We start from the raw sequence: 23990 nt of genomic DNA, 5'->3' as shown, positions 1-23990 counted from the left end.
GATGTAGATGTAGTGTGCGCTGTTTATGTCTTCAGTTGATCTTTTGCGTATCATACCTCAGCTTCAATTTTTTAGTAGCCTTACAACACAAAACAATTTTCATAGGCCTATGCAATGATGCATATATCACTTTAGGATGATGACGGAGAATTGTCTATGACACTGCTTACTTCATTAATTTGAACATATAATATAAGTCAAGAGGATGTCGTTATCAGGAGAAAGAAAACTGGCGTTCTACGGATCGGAGCGTGGAATGTCAGATCCCTTAATCGGGCAGGTAGGTGAGAAAATTAAAAAAAATGGAAATGGATAGGTTAAAGTTAGATATAGTGGGAATTAGTGAAGTTCGGTGGCAGGAGGAACAAGAATTTTGGTCAGGCGAACACAAGGTTATAAACACAAAATCAAATAGGGGTAATGCAGGAGTAGGTTTAATAATGAATACGAAAATAGGAATGCGGGTAAGCTACTACAAACAGCATAGTGAACGCATTCTTGTGGCCAAGATAGATACGAAGCCCACACCTACTACAGTAGTACAAATTTATATGCCAACTAGCCCTGTAGATGACGAAGAACTGTATGATCAAATAAATTGAATAATTCAGATAGTTAAGGGAGACGAAAATTTAATAGTCATGGGTGACTGGAATTCGGTAGTAGGAAAAGGGAGAGAAGGAAACATAATAGGTGAATATGGACTGGGGCAAAGAAATGAAAGAGGAAGCCGCCTGGTAGAATTTTGCACAGAGCACAGCTTAATCATAGGTAACACTTGGTTCAAGAATCATAAAAGAAGGCTGTATACATGGAAGAAGCCTGGAGATACTGACAGGTTTCAGATGGACTATATAATGGTAAGACAGAGATTTAGGAACCAGGTTTTAAATTGTAAGACATTTCCAGAGGCAGATGTGGACTCTGACCACAATCTATTGGTTATGACCTGTAGATTAAAACTGAAGAAACTGCAAAAAGGTAGGAATATAAGTAGAGGGGACATGGATAAACTAAAAGAACCAGAGGTTGTACAGAGTTTCAGGGAGAGCATAAGGGAGCAATTGACAGGAATGGGGGAAAGAAATACAGTAGAAGAAGAATGGGTAGCTTTGAGGGATGAAGTAGTGAAGGCAGCAGAGGATCAAGTAGGTAAAAAGACGAGGGTTAGTAGAAATCCTTGGGTAACAGAAGAAATATTGAATTTAATTGATGAAAGGAGAAAATATAAAAATGCAGTAAATGAAGCAGGCAAAAGGAATACAGACGACTCAAAAATGAGATCAACAGGAAGTACAAAATGGCTAAGCAGGGATGGCTAGAGGACAAATGTAAGGATGTAGAGGGTTATCTCACTAGGGGTAAGATAGATACTGCCTACAGGAAAATTAAAGAGACCTTTGGTGAAAAGAGAACCACTTCTATCAACATCAAGAGCTCAGATGGAAACCCAGTTCTACGCAAAGAAGGGAAAGCAGAAAGGTGGAAGGAGTACATAGAAGGTCTATACAAGGGCGATATACTTGAGGACAATATTATGGAAATGGAAGAGGATGTAGATGAAGATGAAATGGGAGACACGATACTGCGTGAAGAGTTTGACAGCACTGAAAGACCTGAGTGGAAACAAGGCCCCCGGAGTAGACAACATTCCATTAGAACTACTGACTGCCTTGGGAGAGCCAGTTCTGACAAAACTCTACCATCTGGTGAGCCAGATGTATGAGACAGGCGAAATACCCTCAGACTTCAATAAGAATATAATAATTCCAATCCCAAAGAAAGCAGGTGTTGACAGATGTGAAAATTAGCGAATTATCAGTTTAATAAGTCACAGCTGCAAAATACTAACGGGAATTCTTTACAGACGAATGGAAAAACTAGTAGAATCCGACCTCGGGGAAGATCAGTTTGGATTCCGAAGAAATGTTGGAACACGTGAAGCAATACTGACCTTACGACTTATCTTAGAAGAAAGATTAAGGAAAGGCAAACCTACGTTTCTAGCATTCGTAGACTTAGAGAAAGCTTTTGACAATGTTGACTGGAATACTCTCTTTCAAATTCTGATGGTGGCAGAGGTAAAATACAGGGAGCGAAAAGCTATTTACAATTTGTAGAGAAACCAGATGGCACTAATAATAGTCGGGGGACATGAAAGGGAAGCAGTGGTTGGGAAGGGAGTAAGACAGGGTTGTAGCCTTTCCCCGATGTTATTCAATCTGTATATAGAGCAAGCAGTGAAGGAAACAAATGAAAAATTCGGAGTAGATATTAAAATCCATGGAGAAGAAATAAAAACTTTGAGGTTCGCCGATGACATTGTAATTCTGTCAGAGACGGCAAAGGACTTGGAAGAGCAGTTGAACGGAATGGACAGTGTCTTGAAAGGAGGATATAAGATGAACATCAACAAAAGCAAAACTAGGGTAATGGAATGTAGTCGAATTAAGTTGGGTGATGTTGAGGGTATTAGATTAGGAAATGAGACACTTAAAGTAGTAAATGAGGTTTGCTATTTGGGGAGCAAAATAACTGATGATGGTCGAAGTAGAGAGGATATAAAATGTAGACTGGCAATGGCAAGGAAAGCGTTTCTGAAGAAGAGAAATTTGTTAACATCGAGTATAGATTTAAGTGTCAGGAATACATTTCTGAAAATATTTGTATGGAGTGTAGCCATGTATGGAAGTGAAACATGGACGATAAATAGTTTGGACAAGAAGAGAATAGAAGCTTTCGAAATGTGGTGCTACAGAATAATGCTGAAGATTAGATGGGTAGATCACATAACTAATGAGGAAGTATTGAATAGGATTGGGGAGAAGAGAAGTTTGTTGCACAACTTGACCAGAAGAAGGGATCGGTTGGTAGGACATGTTCTGAGGCATCAAGGGATCACCAATTTAGTATTGGAGGGCAGTGTGAAGGGTAAAAATCGTAGAGGGAGATCAAGAGATGAATGCACTACGCAGATTCAGAAGGATGTAGGTTGCAGTAGGTACTGGGAGATGAAGAAGCTTGCACAGGATAGAGTAGCACGGAGAGCTGCATCAAACCAGTCTCAGGACTGAAGACTACAACAACAACGGTATAAGTTGGTGAAGTATATAGCAATTCGCGAAAACGCATCCATTTCGAAAAATGCGTCATATGTCTGCTATGACTAGCAAGAAGTCTGCGAAATGAATGTTAGACTCACAAACTATCCCAAGTAATAAAACGAAATGTTTTACATTAATTTCGTGAACTCACGCTTCCAGGCAGATATCACCGTTTCTCGCGTTTCCATACGATTAACTGCCTTTAATGATATTACAGAACTTAACTTCTAGCACTCGGATGAGCTGCCTGTCGCAGGAAATCTTGTCCAATACGATTGTCTCTCTGTTTAACGCATTTTATTTCTCTATTTTGTCCCGTATCGACATTAATAAGCTGTCGCATGATGCAAGGCTCATCGGAATTTTTTTTTATGAAATCCTTCGGATCTGTGGTTTTGATTTTGGTCAGTACATTAACATCTAAGCAATCGCTCCTTTTCTTTAGAGACTTTCGGAACCATTTTGGTTGACTTCTGTTACTTGCAAGCAATGTCTAATACAATTGCAAAAAATGTTTCAAATGGCTCTGAGCACTATGGGACTTAACATCTGAGGTTATCAGTCCCCTAGAACTTAGAACTACTTAAACCTAACTAACCTAAGGACATCACACACATCCATGCCCGAGGCAGGATTCGAACCTGCGACCGTAGCGGCCGCTCGGTTCCAGACTGAAGTGCCTAGAACCGCACGGCCACACCGGCCGGCAATACAATGGCAGAACACGCTTTCTTTTGGGTGTTCGACATCTTAACCTTGTACAACAATGTTGTCAACTCACAATTTCTGTCAATATTATCGATGGTGGGAGGGCTCTTTGATGTATTGAAGGTTTGAGAACCCAGTATTATCAATAAACATTGAACATCTGCAGGTCCCTTTAAGCCGAGTTTCCACGGGCAAAATTTCTTGCTCGTGCACACTGCCTCCAACACTTGCGTAAGTCGACTTCCATGTGGAAAGGCCCAACTTGCACACTGTCATGCCAACTTACTCGCAAGTTACGGAAGTTGAAAGCTGCTCTACCTTCTTGCACGATGTCGCTTCCCCCACCATCGCCTACGAGCTTCAGCAATTGCCGATAGACGGAACTGCTCTCGTCCTATTCTGCTCCCCTGCACTGCACAGATTTAGAATCGTGTGTTTATTTACATGCAAAGTCAGCGTCATGCTAGAATGACCGGCTTAGCTTTCAACTAGGTTAGGGTGTCCATTTCATTTTCATTGAAAAAGGGGACATTTAAAATAAATTAGAGAAAAACCTGGGACAATGAAGAAAAAAAACGGGACATAAATATAGTATAGACTAATTTAATACACATACAAGTTTACTTTTAAAACGTGCACTCAGATAACCTCAAATAACTTTTTACAATTATTCTGCCACGCTATCACCGTACTTTTCACTTTTATGTACTTTATCAAGAAGTCCATATTCATTTGAAATTGTATCATAAAATTCAGTACACGATACACCATTAAAGTGTGTTTTGACAATGAGCAAGGCCGTCACTGTTTCAACTTTCATTCTGGTTTTTTCATCTTACCACAAAGAGTTCTCTAACGAAAACACACGTTCCACAGCAGCATTTGACCCCAGACAAAATGAATCATGTTTTTCATGTTAATGTTTTTACTTTTGAAATAAGCAAATATTTTAGACCACATTGCACTAACACTTTCTTTGTCTCCTTCTTCACTTTTTATGAAGTTCTGTGCACATGAAAATTCATCAGACAGTTCGTCTTCATCATCAGGAAAATTTGGTACATTACTTTCAAAAAAAAAAAAAAAAAAAACACAACAGTCCTGAATATCCTTTACTGTAGCTGCTCCTTTTCAGTATTAACCCAGTCAAATGCTTTAAAAGGCGTGAGAAATGATAAGCATTATTCTTTAATATACTCAATGCAAGAGTCATAGAAAATGGCAGCATAAATATGAAATTGTTCTACAGTAATTTCACCCTCTTCTTCCAGCTTTCTTAGAGCCTAACGTACAAAGGATGTGGGAAATGTACATAAATATGAAATTGTTCTACAGTAATTTCACCCTCTTCTTCCAGCTTTCTTAGAGCCTAACGTACAAAGGATGTGGGAAATGTTTAAGATTTTCTACATTGCAATTTGCCCAATTATTTGATTATTTCTTGATAAACTTCCACTATTGTGATTTCTTGTTTCTCAATACATTTAATTGTTGTGGAGAAAGGTTTTAGCTGGCTAGCAAGAAAATGTAGAAGAGTAATAGACACAAGGTTATCAAAGAATTGTTTGAGGATAACAGGACACTTATCAAGGAAATGAAATATGATTTCAAAGCACGAAATATCTCTAAGATTCTTTCCAATGCTGGTAGCAGAGATAGCCACCTTGTCTTGTTGTGCCCGAGTACAGTTTTGTATACAGTTTCAGTAAACTTACAGAATTACTTCAGAGATTCAACCTTTACTGTATATATGTGGAAATGCTGGTAGATTTTGTTTGCAATTAATTGTCAGTCGATGGGTAGGCAATCTGAGCCAGTTTGTAAGGAATTGTGCACCACATGTGCGGGACAGCCAACACCTACTATATTATTCACTGTGTTCTGTTGCAGTTTGTAGAACAAATTGTTTTTTTTCCTTTCCTCTGATTGCCACCAAAATTGGTGTTGTCTGCAGAAACTACAATCACCTTTCCCTCAAGATCATATTTCTTTAAAACCTCCAGCACATAATTCTGAAGTAAATCTGAAGTTTCTCCAGCTAAATTAAGCAATCGAGCACTTCCACCATGATGCAATTTTCAGGGTGAAAATACCTGATAAGGAGAGGAACCAACTTCAAATCCAGATGATTCGATGTATCAATCACTACAGGAATGAATCGAGCACTTTTCAGTTCATTTAAAACCTGCTGAGCTGCATACGGTGCAATAACATTTGAAATGATTGCATTACATTTTGTGTGTCCACATGTGAATTTAGGATTGAAAAGTTTTTTAACAACTGCTGTAGTACAGTCCATTGACTTAAAGCTGTGGTTATGCATTGCACTGTGGTATGAAAATGCAGCTTCTTGTGCTGCCAACTGCCTATCCATTTCTGCTACTGATTTTAAGTAATCACTCACGCATTTGTTTGCTCTTTTCGTTTGATCATTCATGCGATATTTCTTAGTCTTAATGTGATTCACAATGTCAGACCTTACACCATGATCAATAGCAAATTTTGATCTGCACAACGTACATTCTACAGTTTCTCCACTACCAGTGATAAAAGGAAACTTGCTTTTTATATTGCTGTTAAAATTACACTTTCGTTTTGGCATAATGAAACAGTGATTGCACAGTGCGAAACTTTAAAAGTGAGACGATGAAAGCCAGAGAGCAAGTATTAGTGGTGTAGAGTATCTCTGGACCGAAAGGACTGACTCAGTGGATCGATTTAGAAGAGAAAAATCTTGATTGTTATTCGTAACCTATAGTGCGTTTAAAATTACTTGCGATTGTTGACAGTTCGGTACATGTTTGGGGTATGCTCAAAGTCATCACACGCTTCCTTACGTAAGTAATTGAGCAGTTAATAGCAACTCAAACAACCAGTAGCGTAAAATACTCTAGCCAAGTGGAATCATAAAAAAAGTGAGATTTGAGCGTCCCCGAAAAAACTTTCGGGATAGCGGGACATTTTGGTAAAAAACGGGACTGCCCGAGGAAAAACGGGACGAATGGACATCCTAAACTATGTCAATAAATGTTTTCAAAGCAACTGTTCTTAACCAGTGTGATAGCAACAACTTTTTAGCATTTAACAAGTCTTTATAATTATTTGTATGTGGAACAGAGTAACGCAGCATTGTTTAAAGCAGGCTCGCATGTTGGGGGAAGTGCGAAACCTGTGTGTCTTCCCCAGATGGCAATTTCAGGGGGCACCAAATTCATACTCCTGAAAAAATAAACCTTGTTTCACAAAACGCCTAGCATCCACCACATGTTGCTCTATCGATTACTCACACGATTCTGAAATGCATCACAGTTCGTTTTTGAATATTTTTGAACACATTCTAAGTTGATTTCTGAAGGAAACGCAAGTTGTTTTTCGAATGCATGCATATTGTCCCTGCCAGGGAAAACCCCGCAAACAAAAGGGGACGGGGCTATACGAGCTGAGCCGAATAAACCCGAGTGGGTCAATGCCAGTTGCTGTTTGTTTATGTGCCTGGTTGAGTGTGTGAATGATCGGCGTTGTTATAATTACTAGCGAAATCTATAGATTCAGAATACCAGAGTGGAAATAAACGAATAACAGGAGAGAATGATTCCAAGACTATGATATTTTCATAGAAAATTTTTGCCAGTCGGCAATAGTTCCAAGGACCAGCTGAACACTCCCCCGTCAGCAGCCGCTATAAGTTCTATTCTCGGAATAGCGCGGAAAAAGTTTTCCACCAACATGTCATAACGCCTAACCGGACAATGAAGTGGACTGGTGATCCTGGCAGAGTTAGTGAAGTTCACTGGAGAATAAGTTTTGACAATGGCAGAATTAGTGATGATAAGATTGTTTGCTAGAACGAAGAAGGAGAAGAAACGGGGACATCATACAAATTGTATGGAAGAACATGATGATTCCAAATTTATACAAAAAATTTCGTGCTAGTACTTTTCGATATGCTTCAGAACTTCAGAAACTGGAACGTAAGAATTAAATGTGAAGCTGCTTCGTAATATAAAGCTTTTTGCTTGTAGTAGGCATAATGGCATCTTTTTGTCATGTTATTTATGGCCGACCGTGGTGGCAAAGCGGTTCTAGGCGCTACAGTCTGAAACCGCGCGACCGCTACGGTCGCAGGTTCGAATCCTGCCTCGGGCATGGATGTGTGTGATGTCCTCAGGTTAGTTAGGTTTAAGTAGTTCTAAGTTCTAGGGGACTGATGACCTCAGAAGTTAAGTCCCATAGTGCTCAGAGCCATTTGAACCATTTGTTATTTATGTAAACGAAATTCATAAAAAATGAACATTTGTGCCAAAACAGTCTCGCTTATTTGGCGTATGTTACAGCTGCTGCAGTATTAAAAAGAGTTTTTTCGTTTTATCCAGTAGACAGTGACAAAATAGACGTAATCAAATATATAAGCCACGCCAGTCTCGGGTACCATTCGTATTAACAGTCTCGGTATTAAACAACGACATTTTGATTTTTCATGTACCTAAACGTTTTACGTACTTTGATGAGGTAATAGATTCTTTCACAGAAAGGAAAGCACACCTTGTAAAGCTGTAGCGAGATTAGAGAGGAAGAAAATGTGGGGACCTAAGAGTTGATGAAATGTGTACTGTCTTGCTTGTCTCCTGCGTTTACCAGTTTTATGTTTCCTATATTTAATTTTTTATCACAGAAAAAATAAATTTATTGGTTAACAGGCAATAAAGGGCGCAAATCTTCTGAAATTGCAACCCAGGGCAGATACCTAGGTTTGGCCCCCCACCCCACAACCATCCCACCACTAGATCCGTGCCTGTGTTCGGTTAACAAAAGCGTATAACGAATCTGGTTGGGTGTGATTTGGAAAATGCCTTGTCCGTATCATCGAGCTAATACTTCGTTATTAAAATGATTTATGCTACTTCTTCTTCACGGTTTAAGTACATTTCTCTGCCTGCTTTGCGCTTCCTGAGTACTGTTCCCAACGATCACAGTCTTTTAGATCGAGCACTTGGCTGCATCTTCGGCCTTCACAGTCGTTGCAAAATGTTGCGTGCAATGCGCTGGCGCGACAATGGACTGCGTAATACTGCTCTCGTCTAGGAGAAACTGTAGCACCCACCAACTTCCAACAAACTCTAAAGATAAATTCACACCACTGTGAAGCTTTTTCTCACTTTCATCTCATAAAAAAGATGTAAAGAAAAGAGATTTATCGCTAACTACATTTCGGATGTTGGTTTGACAATAGTTCTGTATCACACGTGAGATTTTAATTTATTCTTCAGTGTTACTAAGGCAATTGGCCGGAAAGTTTGCAGACGTTATCGACATATATAGGGTGTCCCAAAAAGAATGACCTTATTTTAAACAGAATTATTTATTAGGAAGAAGGGCTTAACACCAACAAATTGCATACTAAATTACTCAGAAAAGACTGAAGTTTGTAAAAATCCATCATAAATGTTCAATATGTCCTCCATTGGCTGCACGGACGACATCTAGCCGATAGCCGAATTCATCCCAAACTGAGCTTAAAGTGTCTTCTATCACTGAAGCTATAGAAGCTGATATTCTGGTTTTTAGATTTAGCACGAAATCGAATATGCAAAGCCTGCTGAACTGCGATCACTGACTGAGTACGACTAAATTCAATAACACAATACGCCTTCTGTTGCGCGGACGCCATATTGCGCGAGACTGGCTGCAAGCTCTAGGTCAGCGCTCGTAGCGACATCTAGCGGAATTTTTCTGAAACTCTAGACCGTAGCGATTACATCTAGCTCTGTTTCAGTTACCTAGTGACATTTGTCTCAATATTATTACAAGTTAAAATCGGGTCATTATTTTTGGGCCACCCTGTACTATTGAAGGCAACTATAAAACTGCACCGTTGTGCGCCTCACAGCTCTGGAGGTGTGCCGTGACACAAGCGCAGCGCAAAAAGTAATTGATGTAGAGTACATAAATTCCTAGGTAGCATATGTAACTGACTCTCACTGCAATACACCTATCCTTCCGGCTCCTGGATTTCTCCCTTACTGTGTCCGTCCTGCCCGCCTCTCCCCCGCCCTCACCTACCTTGGCCTCACAATTGTCGGTCGCCTAACCTGGATCCCTCATCTCCGCTCCATCCGATCCGAAGCTCACAACTGCCTCCGACTCCCCAAACTCCTCTCTGGCCAGACATGGTGGTTGCACCCCTCTACCATCCTCCACACATACAAATCCTTAATCTGTCCCATCCTCTGTTATGCCAGTCCTGCCTGGATATCTGCCCCCCCTCCAAATTCTATAAGCCCCTCCAGATCTTTGAGAATCATGCACTCCGCCTCATGTATATACCTCCTGTCCCCCACGCGGACCCTCTCCTTTCCCCCATCTGCTCCTATTCCTCGAACATATCCGCATCCTCTACACCTCCCGCCCCCTCACCCCCTTGTTGCTCCTCTCCTCTCCCGTCCCCACCCCCTGCCATGCCTTCACTGTTGTGTCCCCCCTACCCTCCATCTCTACACCCTTCATCTCCTTTCCCAAGGTGGCTTCCGTCAACTCCCCCTCCCGGATGATGCCCTCTCTCCCTCCATTTATCCCTCCTATCAACTCTGATCCTCACTCCCCCTCCTCTCCTCTGTCCTTTTCCCGGGCTCCCTCTCCCCCCTTCCATCCTCTTTTTTCCCCACCTCCTCTCTCTCTCCTCCCCTCTCTCCCTCAAGTCCTTTTGCATTTCCATCCTTCCTCTTCTCGTTCCCTCTCGTGTCTGCCCATCCCCTCGCCCCCTTTATGAGTCCTCTCCCTCCTTGGTTCCCCCTTTTCGTTTATCCTCTCCTTCCTCCTTGTTTTCTCCCCTCCTCCAGGTCCTCCCCCATCTTCCTTTGGCTCGGGAGTGTCATATTTGTGCCGCTATTTTCGTGCAGTGTGTTACAGTGTGTGTTTTTCCAGTGAGTGTTCCGTCTTGTGTCTTTAGGGAAGTGTAGCGAACAGCCATCATACTGTCGCTGGGTGTGATTTTTTTATCTCTTGCGAACAGAAACCAGACTGTCGCCATGTTTTTTAATTGTGTGTCTACTATGTTACTTGTCTGATTCCTGTGTATTTTATCAACATTGCCAACCCCTTTTGCTTTCTATTTTAACTTTCCGCATTTTTACTCCATTTTACACTTTAAGTCACCATTTTATCACCTGTTTTTCCGTGTTTCTTTCTTCTTCCTTTTCTTAAAAAAAAAAGTCTGTAGGCTGTAGACAGCGTACTAAGCTGCTGCCAGCCCGCCCCCTTAGGGGGGAATTGAAAATCAATAAAGAAAAGAAAACAATACGTCTAGAGGGTTGGAACCCCTTCCTTGAAAAGGACAGAGTGCAGAGCCTGGGCTACCCTCAGGGTGGATGGAACCTCCGCCTTGGAAACTTCGTTGCTGTTGCTGGCGGAGCTTCTGTCTGTCTGCCCATCTGTCCATCCATTGTCCGCCTGTCTGTTTGCCGGATTCAGGGCCGCCACCTTCGTGCCGACATCGTCCAGCCGCTTCCCCGGAGAGATTCACCGGCCCACTTTCATCGCCTGCTCGAGGGGCTGCTGCCCCCTCGCGCCGCCGGCGGCGCAGCCGTCACTGTCACCTCCGTCGCCGTCTTGCCCCCCCCCCCCCCCCCCCCTCGCGAGCCGCCACCATGTACCAACCCACCACCTCCGCTGCTCCGACCACCGTCACACACAGCTCATCCTCCACCGCCATTCCCCTCCTTCCTTCCCTCCCTGTCCACCCCACTCATACGCCGTTTTCGGCTGTAACTGCCCTCAACTCTCCCTCCCGCGTCACTGTCGCCACTGTCGCCCCGTCGACATCTGCAGACTTTCCGCCGCTCCCTGCACCACCTCCGACGGGCTCCGAGCCTGCACGGATATCGGCTCGCCGTTCCGCAGTCTCTGTGCCGCCCACGCCCCCTCCCCCTGCGTCACCCGCTCCTCAGGGCGATACTGCTCCCCGCCGTCTCCCCTCGCAACCCGCTCCCGAACCCTCTCTCCGCCGTGTCGTCATCGTGAAATCTTCCGAGCGCCCTAACGTCGACCCTTCCCCCACAATCTCCTCAAAGAAAAGCCCCAATCCTCATGACCCACCCACCCCCGCATGGACGCGACCCCGGCCTCCACCCCTGCTGCACCTGTCGCCCACACCTTTATCCTCTCCAATCCTGACCCACAATTCCTAGATGCCTGCACCCTCACCCAGCTGTCCGTAAAGACTACCCCGATGCCCGCGTCTCTCTTCTTATTCCTCACGAGGACTCGGTCCTCGTTAAATCCGCCAATTCTTCCCTCCAAACCGATCTCCTCTCCCCCATCCCACATATCCAATTTGGCCGACCTGCCACCCTCACCCCCTACCACACCCTGTCCTCTCCCCATCAGCCTCGACCCCCCCAACGTCCGCCGTGACCACACAGCTTAGCCCAGTGGCCACAGAGGCTGAAGTGTTCACGGAACTCGCCTCCCGGCCCGACATCGAAATCCACTCGGCCCGTCACATCTTTAATGGTGCTGGGCCATCTTATCTAATGCAGATATTCACCGAATCCTCCTCATCCATTGACCACCTCCTCACTGAGCGAGCCCTCAATTACAATTGCCATCACAAAGTGGACCACTCCCGTTCCCCAGTCCAATCATACCACTGCCAATGCCGCCTCACGTACAATGACCAAGTTACCTCTGCCTGCAAGAACCCCCTTACCTGTCCCCACTGCAAAGCTTCCCACTTCCTCAAGAACTGCTCGAACCTCACCTCTCCCCCCTCCTTCAACACCTGTAACAAACCACATCCTACCTACTCCTCGAAGTGTAAAGTGAAACCTCCTCCACTCACTGCTGCCCATTCCATCTTCCACCTTACCACCTATGCCACCTACTCCCACAACCAAGCCCACTTCACTCCCTCACCACCATCGTCTAACTCTTCCTTCCCACTCAGTATCCTGTACCACAATATCTGCTCCCTACCCACGCATAAACTCCTCTTCCTCCACACCTTCCATCAGCACCGCATGAGTGCCTTCGTCTTAAATGGAACCTTCCTTCAACAAAGTACCTCCATCTCCACAGCTCCTTACACCCTTCACCGCTCCAGTAACCTGTACCGTCTTGTGCGTGGTGGAGTTACTATAGGCCACCTCAAGCTGTTCAGCCCCAAATTCTCCTTAATAATCCTACCGAGCATCTCACCCTCAGCCTCTTCTTCCCCGCCCTTACCATCACCTCTGCCACCATTAATGTCCGCCCTTGCATCCCCATCCTGTACGATTTCCTGGCCCACATTGGCCGCACCTTCTCCACCTACGTGATTGCTGTCAACCTCAATATCCACAGCAGTGCTCCTGCTGACCTCCAGTGGTGGAATTGGTTTATAACCACCCTTCAGGGAGACCTGTTCCCCTACCCCAGCACAGCCAACCTGAATCCACTCCCAATGTGGTCCTTGCCTCTCCCAACCTCCTTGGGCGCATCACCACAGATGTCCTTGACCTCATCGGTAGTGACCATGCTTCTGTTCTCCTCGCTATCTTTAATGGTCGCCCTCCCCGCAACACTCCTCGCCCGACATCCCTCCTAAACTTGTCCATGATTACTCCTGTGCCAACTGGGATGTCTACCAGGACTCCATTCACACCCAGGTTGAAGGCCACAGCCTTACCCTCCAAGCTCCTGATGACATCTCTCGCACTGACGCTGTGGTCACCCATATCCCCACCAAAGCCATCCCCCTCACCGCCTAGCTCTGCCACCACAGGTAGTCCTTATCCTGCGAGAATCCCTATACTGCTCTTTTCTGCACACTCGGGACACACTTACCCACCACTGGCAATTACAACGACACATCCACAACCAGCTTACTGTGAGGAAACGCCGTGCCTGATGCGTACACAACTCAGCACGACGCTCCCAATAAACTATTCCAAGTATTGGTTTCCACCGCATTACTGTAATCTCCCCACCCCCCAGTATCCTCTCCTCCTTGATGACCGTCCCTTTCCTGACAACCTCAGTAAGGCCAACCACTTTGCTTTTCGCCTATCTGATGTTTTTTCCACCCCAGATGATCCCCAATTTGATTATTCTCTCTTCCCTGATGTCATCAACCGTACGAATACCTCTCTTCCTCCTAGCTTCCAGTACTTGGGCCACACACCACCCTCAGAACTTAACACTCCCATCACTACACAGGACATCAGCACCACACTCAGCACTAAACGCAACACTGCTCCCGGCCATGACCGCATTACCGACTGCCACCTCAAACACTGCCCTCCCTCCTTCCTTGCAGTCCTTGCCACCCTCTGCAATGTCATCTTTGCCACCGGCTTCTACCCCGACCTGTGGAAAACCTGCCGTATCCTGATGTTATCCAAATCCAACACGCCTCCATCTGATGCTTCTTCCTATCATCCCGTATGTCTCACCTCAGTGTTCAGCAAGCTCTTGGAATCCATTCATATCCAGCGCATCCATCACCACCTCCACCGAAACCACCTCTTCCCCAACACCCAATGTGGCTTTTGCCTTCCTTCTCTTCTGCTGGCCCTCCCATGTTACCATCCATAATGCCAATTCCCACATCATCTACCCCTCTGCAGGTGTGCCCCAGGGCTCTGTCCTCTCCCCTCTCCTCTACCTCCTGTACACGGCAGATATGCCCCAACCCCCACTCCAGTACATCTCTTGCAGTGTGCCGATGACACTGCATTCCTTGCCCTCGCTCCTACCCTCCAACGGTCCCAACGCCTTCTCCAGAATCACCTTCACCTTTTTGCTGCATAGTGTAACCAGTGGCTCCTGAAAATCAGTCCTTCCAAGACCCAGGCAATCATCGTAGGTTGTACCACTCGCTCCTTCCGGCTCCTGGATTTCTCCCTTACCATCTGAGCCCATCCTGTCTGCCTCACCCCCACCCTCAGTTACCTCAGCCTCACCATTGACTGTCACTTCACATGGATCCCTCAGCTCTGCTCCATCCAATCCAAAGCCCATAACCGCCTCCGACTCCTCAAACTCCTCTCTGGCCGGACATGGGGGTTGCACCCCTCTGCCATCCTCCACATCTACAAATCCTTAAACCGTCCCATCCTCTCTTATGCCAGTCCCGCCTGGATATCCGTCTCCCCCCCCCCCCCCTCAAAAATTCTGTAAGTCCCTCCAGATCCTCGAGCACCATGCACTCCGCCTCGCCTTCTGTAAAGCCTCCCGTCCCCCAAACTGATCCTCTATGGCCTCATTTCTTTACCCCATCTGCTCCTATTCCTCGAACATATCCACATATTCTACACCTCCCGCCACCTCGATCCCCGTCACCCCCTGGTTCCTCCTCTCTGATCCCTGTCCTCTGCCACGCCTTCACTGTTGTGTCCCCCCTACCCTCCATCTCTACACCCTTCACCTACTTTCCCAATGTGGCTTCCGGCAACTCCCCCTCCTGGATGATGCCCTCTCGCCCTCCAATTACCCCTCCTATCAACTCTGACCCTCACCCCCCGCCTTTCCTCTGTCCTTTCCCTGGGCTCCCTCTCCTCCACTTCCATCCTGTTTTTGTCCCCACCTAACCTCTCCCTACCTTTTATTGCAGTGTTCACGTGAATGTTCAATGTTGTTCGTCTTTCCAAAGTGTTGTGAACAGAAATCATAGTGTCGCTGGGTGTGAATTTTATATCTCTTGCGCACAGAAACCAGACTGTCGCTGTGTTTTTTTATTTGTCTGTCTATTATTTTACCTGTCTGCTTCATACGTATTTTATTAGCATCCTCAACCCTTTGTTCTATGTTTTAAGCTCCACGCTTTTCCTCCATGTTACCATTTAAGCCTCCGATTTTATCACTTGATTTTACTAGTTATTATCTTCATCTTTTTAAAACAAATTCTGTAGACTGAAGAGCGGCATACTAAACTGCTGCCAGCCCGTTCCCTTCAGGGGGGAATCGAAACTCAATAATAATAAAAAGAAACATTGCAATATCACAGCGTAAGCGCAAGATAAGCCATTGCAAATGTGAAATGCTGGTACATTAATAATCGATGAAACCGCCAGAATGTTAAATGCAAGCATACAGATGCCTATGCCTTGTGTAGTACAATTGCCGGATGCCAACCTGTGGGATGGAGTTCCATGCCTGTCGCACTTGATTGGTCAGTACAGGGACATTTAATGCTGTTTGCGAATGACGCTGGAGTTGTCGTCCAATGATGTACCACATGTGCTCGATTGGAGACAGATGTGGTGATGGAGCTGGACACACTGTATGCGACATTCGCCTGCATTACTTCGTCGTTGATGGCAGGGGCGGTTGTAGAAGTCAGTCAGGGGGGGGGGGGGGGGGCTAATGGGAGGGAAGGGGATCTGCGGGAATGGAATATCGCTTAACAAAAGGAGAGCTCGGGTCGTCCACCGACAAATTGGTAAAATGTGGTGTTGCTCGAAGCAGTCTGTTTTGGAGATCAGGGTAAAAAATGTGTATTATTAAATAACAAGGCGCCCATTTTAAGTTAAATTATATTTATTGGTTTAGATAGTAAGCTATCTGCCGTTCGTATTCGTTTGTTAAAATGTGAAATACATATCGCCTATGTTGTTACATAATTATTTAAAAATGATTGAATCGGTTCGTGTAATATATTCTCTGATTTTTGAAGTCATTTTATCCAGTGTAATACGATGCTCTATTTGAGAGGGGTGCTATGGCCTCCCCCACCCCCTTAGCCCCCGGTAGTCCTCGGTATCGACATATTGGATTGTTATAAGGGCTGAAAAATGGTGGGTGGGGTGGACGTTCAACACTGACTACCGTAACTGATGAAGCAGACAGTTATGTGGCCAGTTCACTATTGCTAAATGATAAACCGCATTAAATAGCTTGCAGGAAAACATCAGCATACTGCTACAACAGTTTGCTATTGAACATCTATGAGCAGTAAATACTTAACCACACAGTTCACAGCTCATCCATAATAATAAGGTTGATGTGACACAATTTTTCAAATAAATTGAACAGATGCTGTCATTGTTTTAACACACAGCCTGTTTGTGTTACACTAATTCCTCTGTCAAGTTAATGCATTGTTGTTACTCTGATACAGACTTCCTGCCTGAAAATCGGCCGTGGACTGACTGTCTCATGACCGATAATAGGGCCATTATATATCCTCACAATAATAGGAACTGAAACTATGCATTGTTTGATGTTTAATTTACAGAAATTACAATTAAAACATAACTCATGCAATTAGCTGAATACATCGAAGGATTCCTCCTTTTTAACAGTTGCTTCTATCACAAAGGTTAGGCCGACTTATTTGCTTAAATAATGAAACTCAACAGATATCGATATGCAAATAATGTTTTTCACAAACCTTTACAATTATTTTGGAATTAATTATGGGCTGGCTTTGCTAATATGTTCTCGAATAGAGCCAAATAAATACTTTAGTTCTTCTTCCACATGTTTATAATTACTACAGAATTTATATTTGTTTGTAAGTCAACAATAGTACCTGTTGTTATTGTTGTTGTTGTTGTGGTCTTCAGTCCTGAGATTGGTTTGATGCAGCTCTCCATGCTACTCTATCCTTTGAAAGCTGCTTCATCTCCCAGTACTGCAACCAACAGCCTTCTGAATTTGCTTAGTGTATTCATCTCTTGGTCTCCCTCTACGATTTTTACCCTACACACTGCCCTCCAATACTAAATTTGTGATCCCTCGATGCCTCAGAACATGTCCTACCAACCGGTCCCTTCTTCTTGTCAAGTTGTGCCACAAACTACTTTCTCCCTAATTCTATTCAATACCTCCTCATTAGTTATGTGATCTACCCATCTAATCTTCAGCATTCTTCTGTAGCACCACAATTCGAAAGATTCTATTATCTTGTCCAAACTATTTATCGTCCATGTTTCACTTCCTTACTTTCAGAAACGACTTCCTGACACTTAAATCTATACTCGATGTTAACAAATTTCTCCTCTTCAGAAAGGCTTTCCTTGCCATTGCCAGTCTACATTTTATATCCTCTCTACTTCGACCATCATCAGTTATTTTGCTCCCCAACTAGCAAAACTCCTTTACTACTTTAAGTCTCTCATTTCTAAACCTAATTCCCTCAGCATCCCCCGATTTATTTCGACTACATTCCATTATCCTCGTTTTGCTTTAGTTGTTGTTCATCTTATATCCTCCTTTCAAGACACTGTCCATTCCGTTCGACTGCTCTTCCAAGTCCTTCGCTGTCTCTAACACAATTACAATGTCATCTCCATGGATTTTAGTACCCACTCCGAATTTTCTCTTTATTTCCTTTACTGCTTGCTCAAAATACAGATTAAATAACATCGAGGAGAGGCTACAACCCTGTCTCACTCCCTTCCCAACCACTGCTTCCCTTTCATGTCCCTCGACTCTTATAACTGCCATCTGTTTACTGTACAAACTGTAAATAGCCTTTCGCTCCCTGTATTTTACCCCTGCCACCTTCAGAATTTGAAAGAGTGTATTCCAGTCAACACTATCAAAAGCTTTCTCTGAGTCTACAAATGCTAGAAACGTAGGTTTGCCTTTCCTTAATCTTTCTTATAAGATAAGTCGTAGGGTCAGTATTGCCTCTCGTGTTCCAATATTTCTACGAAATCCAAACATCTTCCCTGAGGTCGGCTTCTAACAGTTTTTCCATTCGTCTGTAAAGAACTCGCGTTAGTATTTTGCAACCGCGATTTATTAAAGTGATAGTTCGGTAATTTTCGTATCTGTCGACACCTGCCTTCTTTGTGATTGGAATTGTTATATTCTTCTTGAAGTCTGAGGGTATTTCGCCTGTCTCATATATCATGCTCACCAGATCGTAGAGTTTTGTCATGACTGGCTCTCCCAAGGCCGTCAGTAGTTCTAATGGGATGTTGTCTATTCCAGGGGCCTTGTTTCGACTCAGGTCACTGAATATGAAAATAAAATAAAAGTACCTTGCCCCCATTCTCTCTGCAGTGTCATAATGCTCTGTCAAACTCTTTATGCATTATCATATCTCCCATTTCATCTTCATCCACATCCTCTTCCATTTCCATAATATTGTCCTCAAGTACATCGCCCTTGTATAGACCCTCTTGAAAGGTCTCTGTTGGATTCCTTTCATGTTAATTTCTTAAATCTGTTGCAATTTGCGGCATAAATTCCTCTTCTAAATTTACTGTGGTGTTTCTGACTATCTGGGAGGAGACTGAGCAGTGTTACTTTTACACATAATCAAGATCGATCTGTCACACTACTACACTTTAAAACACAGTTTATATCTAATTCATATATGTAATTCATGTCACACAGTCTCATACGGAACCTACATCCGCTTTCTTTTATGTACTGTATATGATAAGATACTGTCATCCCCCTTCCCTTCTTTGTGAGAGGATGAATGTGCAAATGTATTTCTAGTTGCATGCTTGAGGGTAGCAGACAAGCCTGTCTGCTAGAGAACAGTAGGACCAACGTCGGAACAGGTAGCTAAGCTTTCTAAAAGCAAAGATGCTTTTATTCTTAGTGTGGTCCTGTCTGCCCCTCTGGCCACTTCCGTTTTGTATCGGGAAGCACGCTCGGTAGGAGCGCAGGTCAGTCTGTCCGCGGCGAGCGTCTGAAGTGGTAAGATCTCCGGCTAAGCGCGTGTCTGCTAAGTCCGCAGGACAATGGATTTCTTAAGTTCAGCCTAACTGAAAATTTAATCACCTTTATTTCTGGTTTTAGCTCTAAAATATCTAATGTTATCTTAAATTGCAACGCAGTGTATTTCGAGTGTCAACTTCAGAATATCTTCCAGTAGTTGCTTTGTCACTACTTTGTGAGTAAATTGGAACCACGTGTTGATAAGAAACTCTAACTAAGATCATCAATCTTAAATGCGAATGTGCGTGAGATTATAACGTCTCGTCCTAACAATATTTTTCAGTATAGCAACTTTTCTTTATGTTCAACCCACGTAGGGTTTACTTTGTGAGACCAAAACCACGTGCTTATACAATTGTTTGACCCATCAGGTTAATAGTAAGACGATAGTAACCAGTTCGAGGTTTTTCTTTTGTAAGTTGCTTTTCGATGTAATTTATTTTAACTATCAGAATTATTGTGGAGCTACACTCTTTGTGTAAGCCAAGTTGACCACGTGAAGCATGTGGTGTAATAATCAAAGTAGCCCTCAGCAATTCTTTTCGGGAAGATTTCACAGAGAGTTAGTATGAATTTAGTATACCAGTGTGTGGTAATTACATGACGGACAGGATTGCGCTACGAACGTAACTTCTTTGGGTGAAAATTGAATCAGTTGGTTGTGGTTAATTTCCCCTTGCATATGCTTCGACGTTCTTCGTGTGTTATTTTATGAATGTAGTGTTGTATGCAGTCTCCCAATCTTGGATCCATATTTGATGTGTTCCGTAAGATTACAAACTCTCATTTTCACAATCCTAAATAAGGCACCAGCTTAGTTATGACTCAAGTTTAATATGCTGAAATTTCAATGATCAATGTTAAAATAAATTTCCAAATATAAACTGATTTATTTCTTTTTTTTTAAATTCTCACATATATCGGTTGTCGTATGACTATTAAAAGATTACAGTTATTGTTAGTCTGGTTGGGAATTTGGTAAGCTAGACTGGATATCTGGTGAAACAGTTGCGCAGTAATGCAAGGTTAACTTCCCCAGACAGCTCACAGCTTTTAACCCGCTTTTATGGTCATGAATAGCAGCACCGCTTGCACCTCAAATTAAAGCAGCAATATTACACTCTATATACTCCTTCCACCTTTCTGCTTTCCCTTCTTTGCTTAGATCTTTGTTTCCATCTAAGCCCTTGATATTCATACAAGTGGTTCTTGTTTTTACAAAGGTTTCTTTAATTTTCCTGTAGGCAGTATCTATTTTAACGCTGGTGAGATAAGCCTCTACATCCGTACATTTGTCCTCTAGCCATCCCTGCTTAGCCATTTTGCACTTCCTGTCGACCTCATTTTTGAGACGATTGTATTCCTTTTTGCCTGCTTCAGTTCTTGCATTCTTATATTTTCTCCTTTCATCAATGAAATTCAATATTTCTTCTGTTACCCAAGAGTTTCTACTAGCCCTCGTCTTTTTACCTATTTGATCCTCTGCTGCCTTCACTATTTCATCCCTCAAAGCTACCCATTCTTCTTCTACCGTATTTCTTTCCCCCATTACTGTCAATTGTTCACTTATAGTCTCCCTGAAACTCAGTACAACCTCTGGTTTAGTCAGTTTATCCAGGTCTCATCTCCTTAAATTCCCACTTTTTTTGCAGTTTCTTCAGTTTTAATCTACAGTTTATAACCAATAGATTGTGGTCAGAGTCCACAACTGCTCCTGGAAATGTCTTACAATTTAAAACCTGGTTCCTAAATCTCTGTCTTACCATTATATAATCTATCTGATACCTGTCAGTATCTCCAGGCTTCTTCCATGTGTACAGCCTTCTTTCATGATTCTTGAACCAAGTGTTAGCTATGATTAAGCTATGCCCTGTGAAAAATTCAACCAGGCGGCTTCCTCTTTCATTTCTTAGCCCCAAACGATATTCACCTACTATGTGTCCTTCTCTCCCTTTTCCCACTCTTGAATTCCAGTCACCCATGACTATTAAATTTTCATCTCCCTTCACTACCTGAATCTGTCATGCTCATGTCTCTCGCCTGCAACCACTGCACCATAGTTTCTTTACGGTCGCTAGTGGTCGGAGTTTTATCTAAAATCACACAATGGTACAGTGCACTGTCCATCACAAAAACTGTCGGAACACTAAACTGGTGCAAGAAAATTTGAAACCACTGCAGAAACCGTGGGTGGTCCATATCCTCATGATAGTCTCCGGTTTTTTTCGATCGTAAAACTAGAAGTCCTTGGGGCACAAAGCCGTTTGAAGATCCTGCATGAGCCACAACTAATCGGGATCCCCTTCCTGTTGGCTGACGAGCGCTGCTAATCGGAGTATCACCTGTCCAGCATTTCTGAACTGATTCTCCAGCGCTGACCCAGGTTTCGTCTAACCATATGAATGTCCTTCCCTACAGTTTTGTGTAAGAAAATGGTACGAGCTGCAACGACCTGAGCTTTTTCTAGTACTAGTTTTCGTCCATCTCACTTTTTAAACCGGAAGCCCATACTTTTTAGATTAGCTTAGATTAATACTTGTTCCGCAGATCATGAATATGACACTTCGTAATGAAGTGGAACGTGTCAGGTTAATAAAAGATGTCTGTACATATTACATTACATGACACTACATGGCACTAATGTTTAAGTTGTCGTTTTTTTTGTTTTTTTGTTTTTTTCCTTAAATTATATCTAAAAATTCAGCCAGTGAATAGAAGGAGTTGTCAGCTAGAAATTCTTTTAATTTATTTTTAAATGTTACTTGGCTATCTGTCAGGCTTTTCATGCTGTTTGGTAGGTGACCAAAGACTTTTGTGGCAGCATAATTTACCCCCTTCTGTGCCAAAATCAGATTTAACCCTGCATAGTGAAGATCATCCTTTCTCCTGGTGTTATAGCTATGCCCACTGCTATTACTTTTGAACTGGGTTGGATTATTAACAACAAATTTCATAAGTGAATATATATATACTGTGAGGTTACTGTGAGGGTCCCTAGATCCTTAAATAGATGTCTGCGGGATGACCGTGGGTGGGCTCCAGCAATTATTCTGATTACACGTTTTTGAGCAATGAATACTTTTCTACTCAACGATGAATTACCCCAGAACATGATGCCATACGAAAGCAGTGAATGAAAGTAGGAATAGTAAGCTAATTTACTGAGATTCTTATCACCAAAATTTGCAATAACCCTACTAGCATACGTAGCTGAACTCAGACGTTTCAGCAGACCATCAATGTGTTGCTTCCAGATTAACCTCTCATCAATGGACACCAAAAAAATTTTGAAAATTCTACCTTGGCCACAGACTTCTGTTCAAAGTCTATATTTATTACTGGAGTTGTGCCATTTACTGTACGGAACTGTATATACTGTGTTTTATCAAAATTTAAAGAGAGTCCGTTTCTGAGAACCACTTAATAATTTTGTGAAAAACATCATTTACAATATGTTCGAGTATAATGACTTTTCTGGAGACTAGAAATCTACTCTGTAGGGATCAGCATGGGTTTCGAAAACATCGTGCGAAACCCAGCTCGCGCTATTCGTCCACGAGACTCAGAGGGCCACAGACACGGGTTCCCAGGTAGATGCCGTGTTTCTTGACTTCCGCAAGCCGTTCGATACAGTTCCCCACAGTCGTTTAATGAACAAAGTAAGAGCGTATGGACTATCAGACCAATTGTGTGATTGGATTGAGGAGTTCCTAGATAACAGAACGCAGCATGTCATTCTCAATGGAGAGAAGTCTTCCGAAGTAAGAGTGATTTCAGGTGTGCCGCAGGGGGAATGTCGTAGGACCGTTGCTATTCATAATATACATAAATGACCTTGTGGATGACATCGGAAGTTCACTGAGGCTTTTTGCAGATGATGCTGTGGTGTATCGAGATGTTGTAACAATGGAAAATTGTACTGAAATGCAGGAGGATCTGCAGCGAATTGACACATGGTGCAGGGAATGGCAATTGAATCTCAATGTAGACAAGTGTAATGTGCTGCGAATACATATAAAGATAGATCCCTTATCATTTAGCTACAAAATAGCAGGTCAGCAACTGGAAGCAGTTAATTCCATAAATTATCTGGGAGTACGGATTAGGAGTTATTTAAAATGGAATTATCATATAAAGTTGATCGTCGGTAACGCAGATGCCAGCCTGAGATTCATTGGAAGCATCCTAAGGAAATGCAGCCCGAAAACAAACGAAGTAGGTTACATTACGCTTGTTCGCCCACTGATCGAATACTGCTCAGCAGTGTGGGATCCGTACCAGATAGGGTTGATAGAAGAGATAGAGAAGTGTGCATTTCTCTTGGGGTGACCCTCGCAATTCCACTCATGCACTATTCTTTTAATTCCATCATTGCTTCTTCGATGTACAGATTGAACAGTAGCGGCGAAAGACTACATCCCTGCCTTACACCCTTTTCAATCTACGCACTTAGTTCTTGCTCGTCCACTGTTATTATTCCCTCTCGGCTGTTGTAAATAACGTGTATTACCCGCCTCTCCC

Source organism: Schistocerca gregaria, chromosome 11 (genome assembly GCF_023897955.1).
Source record: "Schistocerca gregaria isolate iqSchGreg1 chromosome 11, iqSchGreg1.2, whole genome shotgun sequence".
Lineage (NCBI taxonomy): Eukaryota > Metazoa > Arthropoda > Insecta > Orthoptera > Acrididae > Schistocerca > Schistocerca gregaria.
Note: the sequence above shows the minus strand (reverse complement) of the source record.